Genomic DNA, 5,000 nt, shown 5'->3' with positions numbered 1-5,000 from the left:
AGAAATTTAGGGATGAGGCAACTTTCCTCGGATCGTGACCTGCGGGTGTACTGTCAGGATCCGCTCTGCGAATAAAATATGTCATTTTCGCTCTGAGTTGATTCAGAGATAAATTTGAGCCTGATGTTTCTCCCCTGAATAGTTGACTACCCTTGAAGTCTGAAGTTCTACGAAGATAGACCTTTAGGCATTCTACTGGACATAGAGATGCATCTTCTTTCAGAGGACAGATTCTCCAGGGACCCCACCTGTTGGTGGGTAACTCATTCTTGGCGAGAAACGTAGGATCCGGAAACAGGTTCAGCTCCCCCCCATCCAGGAACTGAACACGACCTGCCTCTCTCGAGAGGGCTACGATCTCACTAACCCTGGCCCCGGACGCGAGTGCAAATAGGAAAATAACTTTTTGCGTCAAATCCTTTAACGCACATTCTTCATTGCTCAACAAGGAGGCGAAATGAAGAACTTTGTCTAAAGACCATGAGATGGGCTTTGGAGGTGCTGAAGGTCTGAGCCTAGCGCAGGCTTTCGGAACTTTATTAAAGATCTCGTTACCTAGGTCGATCTGGAAGGCAAATAAATCAGAGGACAGATTCTCCAGGGACCCCACCTGTTGGTGGGTAACTCATTCTTGGCGAGAAACGTAGGATCCGGAAACAGGTTCAGCTCCCCCCCATCCAGGAACTGAACACGACCTGCCTCTCTCGAGAGGGCTACGATCTCACTAACCCTGGCCCCGGACGCGAGTGCAAATAGGAAAATAACTTTTTGCGTCAAATCCTTTAACGCACATTCTTCATTGCTCAACAAGGAGGCGAAATGAAGAACTTTGTCTAAAGACCATGAGATGGGCTTTGGAGGTGCTGAAGGTCTGAGCCTAGCGCAGGCTTTCGGAACTTTATTAAAGATCTCGTTACCTAGGTCGATCTGGAAGGCAAATAAAATGGGTCTCATCAAAGCCGATTTACACACTGAAATCGTGTTAGCTGCCAATCCTTGGCCATGGAGATGGATGAAGAAAGATAAACAGAAATCTGTTGAGATCTCCTGCGGATTCTTTGCCTTTACAAAGGCCACCCATTTTCTCCAAGATGACTCATATTGCCTTCTAGTCGATTTGCACTTGTATTCCTCTAGGAAGTCTATGCTGGCTTTCGAAATCCCGAAGCGCTTTCTCACCGCTAGGGCGAGAAAATCATGAGCTGCAGGGTCTGGGTTTTCTGTAATGAAGCGCAGACAGTCGACTTCTGGACTCGCTGGGTCAGAACTGGATGTGGTAGCGGCACGAACTTCATCTGTAGTTCCAACGCCAAGGGGAACCACATGCTGTTCGCCCACTTGTGGGCCACTATTGCCGCTACCCCCTTGAAGGATCTCAGTTTGTTGAGGACCCTCAACAGAAGGTTGTGAGGAGGGAACAGATAAATCCTGGACCATCTGTTCCAGTCGAGGGACATTGCGTCCACTGCTTCCGCTAAGGGGTCCTCGTACGGGGACACGTACAGGGGCAACTTCTTGTTGTCTTTCGTCGCAAAGAGGTCTATTTGCAGTTCTGGGACTTGATTCAGAATGAAGGAAAATGATCCTGCGTCTAAGGACCATTCCGACTCTATCGGTGTGAACCTGGATAGAGCGTCCGCTGTCACATTGCGGACTCCTTGAAGGTGAACTGCCGACAGGTACCACTTCTTCTTTTCCGCCAATCGGAAAATGGCTAACATCACTTGGTTGAGAGGTGGTGACCTCGACCCTTGTCGATTCAAGCATCTCACAACCACCTCGCTGTCTGTCACCAATCTTATGTGGATCGAGTGACGCGGGGAGACTTTCTTTAAGGTAAGGAGCACTGCCATAGCTTCTAGAAAGTTTATATGAAAGGTCCTGAATAGCTTGGACCAAGTCCCCTGGACTTTTTTCCGATGAGAGTGACCTCCCCATCCCTCCTTTGAGGCGTCTGAGTGAATCGTCAACGACGGGGGAGGTGGCTGAAGAAGAACAGACTTCTTTAGATGTCTGGCTTGGGACCAAGGTCTGAGAAGAGTACGTAGCCGAGGCGGCACTGGTCTTCTCAGGTCTCTTCGCGCGTTTGATGCATACCTTCTCCAAACTCCGGTTGCATCCTTTAGCTGTGCTCTTAGCACTGGGTCTGTCACTGAAGCAAACTGGAGAGAGCCTAGTACCCTCTCCTGTTCGCGTCTTGATATCCTTTCGGAATCTAGAAGTCTCTTGACAGAGCCCGCTATCTCCTTCCTTTTCTTCATTGGGATGGAGAAACTGTGTGACAAAAGGTCCCAGTGGATTCCCAGCCACTGGAACTTTTGGGATGGAGAAAGTCGAGACTTTTTCTTGTTGATCTTGAAGCCTAGGTACTCTAGGAACTGGATCACCTGACTGGAAGCTTGCAAGCATTCGGTCTCGGATGCTGCCCACACCAGCCAGTCGTCCAGGTAGGCTACTACCTGAATTCCCTTTAGGCGTAATTGTTTGAGAGCTGCGCTCGCAAGCTTCGTGAAAATCCTTGGGGCTATGTTTAGCCCGAATGGCATGGCTCTGAAGGCGTACAGTTTTCGTTGTAGCCTGAACCCTAGGTAGGGGGAGAGTCGACGGCTGATTGGAATGTGCCAATAGGCGTCTGACAAGTCTATAGAGACTGAGTATGCCCTCTTGGGCAGTAAGGTCCTTATGTGTTGCAGTGTTAGCATCTTGAATTTGCAATTCACTATGAACTTGTTGAGTGGTGACAAGTCCAGAATGACTCTGAGCTTTTCCGAGTCTTTCTTGGGAACACAAAACAGCCTCCCTTGGAATTTGATGGACTTCACCTTTCGGATCACATTTTTCTCCAACAGTTCTTGAACGTACTCCTCCAAAATGGGGGTGGAGTGTTGGAAAAACCGAAGGCATGGGGGTGGAGTGCTGTACCAGCTCCAACCCAGTCCATTCTTGAGTAGGCTTTGGGCCCAGGGATCGAAGGTCCAGCGATCCCAAAATTTCATCAGTCTCCCTCCTACCGGTATCATTTCACTTGGACTGCCGTCCTGAGGTCTTGCCTCCCTGACCACGACTACCCCTGAATCCCCTTCCCCTTGAGAGATGCCTAGACGAGCCTCTGGCTGCTCCTCTAGGTTTTGCACGAAAGGAAGAAGACTGTCCTTCGAACGTTGGGGTGAATGTGGTTGACTGACCTGGCACCGCCTGGGGTACCCACTGAAAGGCAGTCGGGGTTTGTGCCACCATCTGGGGCACTGGAGGCAAAGGCAATTGCAGTTGCTGTTGCTGTCTATAAGGCTTGGCTGGCCGAGATGGTAGCCTAGTCTTCATATTCTTCCTCTTTGGTTGAGGACCCTCATCCGGGGAAGATTTTCTTTTGATAGCCAGGCCCCACTTCTGGAGAAGATTTCTATTCTCCACGGCGGCCTTATCAACAACCTCTTTGACCACATCGGTAGGGAAAAGGTCTTTTCCCCAAATGTTGGAGGAGATTAACTTCCTTGGCTCGTGTCTCACCGAAGCCCCGGTGAACACGAACTCCCTGCAAGCTCTCCTTGCCTTGACGAAGTTATAAAGGTCCTTCGTCACTGTGGCTAAGTGAGACTTAGCCACTACCATGAACATTTCATGGACCTTGGGGTCACTTGCCATCGTCTCGAGAGTAGTCTGATGAGACATTGAGGCAGCCAGTCTTTCTTTTGTCTCGAACTCTCTTCGTAAAAGAGATTCGGACAGCTTGGGGAGGTCCTCGCCGAATTGCCGTCCGGCAATATCAGCCTCCAACTTTCCAACTGAGAATGTTAGATGGACATCCTTCCAGTCTTTGTGGTCCATAGGTAGAGCCAGCGACAAGGGTTTACACTCCTCCAGGGAGGGGCAAGGCTTGCCGGCCTCGACTGCCTTTAGGACAGCCGCAAACCCTTTCTGTAAAAAGGGGAAGGCTCTATCAGGAGAGGACACAAACGAAGGGAGCTTCTTGCTCAATGCAGCTACCTTCGAATTCGAGAAGCCCCTCTCTTTCATCGAGGATGAAAGTAGGGCTTGAGCCTTAGCGTGGTCCATAACAATGACCTCCTTCGGCTCTGTCTCCTCCCTTGAAGCTGGTTCTTTTCTCAGCCGGACATAGCAGTCCGGATATGATGCCTTGCTGGGCCAGAATTCTACCTCCTCTAGGGGAACTGAACCCAGCTTATCCGAAATGACGATCTTTCCAGTCGTCATCGGCATGTGCTCAGCATACCTCCATGGGTTAGCATCTGAGCATATGGGAAGGTCTTTCACATTGAGCCTTTTCCGGGGCCCATGTGATTCTGCCAGGGACTGCATACGCAGTTCCATTGCAGCCGCCTTCTCCTGATTCTCCTTCTGCATTTGTTGGATCATTCCAACAATCGAAGAGAGGGCCTGTCCCAGTTCTACTGGGAGGCCAGCCGATGTTGAGGGGATAGGCTCCGGCATCTGAACCGGAGTAGCCGACACCTCGTCGACCTCATCCTCTGCGACATCCGGGGTTTGAACTTGATCCTGACCTTCTGCCAGGAGGTCTTCTTCCAAACGATCGTCCAGGTCAGACATCCTGTCACACAACTGGATGTCTTGCATCGCATCTGCGACTTCCTCGTCCACCTGGACTTGATCTTGAAGGATCTCCTCTTGAGGCTGGGGAATCACTGCCTCAGCTGATGCCTGGGGAAAAAGATACGCCCTCATCTTCTCACTTGGAAGATAAGGGCCAGAGGTGTTCTTCTTGAAGCCCCTTACCCAAGTACGAAGCTTTTCCCTAGCTATATCCCTTGATTCCGCCGTTCTAGGGGAATCAAAAGCCTCAGTAATCAGGTTAGTGCATACAGTACATACCTGAGGGTCCCAATACTGGAGATCATCCTTGGAGACAGCGCATGCTGCGTGTCTCCTACAACACTCATGTCCGCAGAGGTTCTTGCTGCGGACATTGCAGAAAACATTTCCGCACTTCGGAGGGTCCTCCTGTAAAGAGAAGAAATTTCCAT

Source organism: Palaemon carinicauda, chromosome 1, assembly GCF_036898095.1.
Source record: "Palaemon carinicauda isolate YSFRI2023 chromosome 1, ASM3689809v2, whole genome shotgun sequence".
Taxonomy (NCBI): domain Eukaryota; kingdom Metazoa; phylum Arthropoda; class Malacostraca; order Decapoda; family Palaemonidae; genus Palaemon; species Palaemon carinicauda.
The sequence above is the reverse complement of the archived record's forward strand: the minus strand, read 5'-3'. Positions refer to the sequence as shown.